This window comes from Diplotaxodon limnothrissa, linkage group LG8 (assembly GCF_057381915.1).
Source record: "Diplotaxodon limnothrissa isolate DT_005_m linkage group LG8, D_limnothrissa_male_GT1.1, whole genome shotgun sequence".
NCBI classification, from domain to species: Eukaryota; Metazoa; Chordata; class Actinopteri; order Cichliformes; family Cichlidae; genus Diplotaxodon; species Diplotaxodon limnothrissa.
The window spans coordinates 11,425,545-11,426,139 of NC_140603.1; positions in this window are offsets into that span (position 1 = coordinate 11,425,545).

Consider the following 595-nt stretch of genomic DNA (forward strand, 5'->3'; position numbering starts at 1 on the left):
TTAATACAGCAAACATTTATTTAAAATGATATCAGTATATGTACAAGTAACCCCTCTATGCTAAATGCTGTTGGCTCTGTGTCATGTGAGTGATCAGAACTCGGGGACATGACTCTTTGAGCACAGATGCCCCACCCAATAGTTTATACACTTTCTGCTTGTGAGGGGCAGGAATCAGAATAAAGCTGGTTTTCCACGACAATGGGGCCATTCTAAATCATGTACAGTGATAATTATCTTGTGCCCATGACTTGTTTATTAAAAAAATATCACAATGTGCACTTCAGATCTGATTTCAGCTCTTCACAGTGCAGGTCTACACTGTGGAAAGTTATGCAACATATTCAAAACATACCAAAGGACTAAAGTCACGTTTTATGTTTGTTTCTTTTTCTTTTTGTTCGTTTTGCTCTTGTTGACATAGGTTTCCATTACGTATCCATTATATTGCAATCGTCTGTACTTTGAAGGAGAAATTCCGGTTTTTAAGGAGTGACCGTGCTGCCCAGTGAAGAGGACCACCCTTCTCCTCCCCTGCCGACCTCTCCCGAGCTTCCTGTCCGACAACGTCATTACGTCACTCTGCATCCGAACC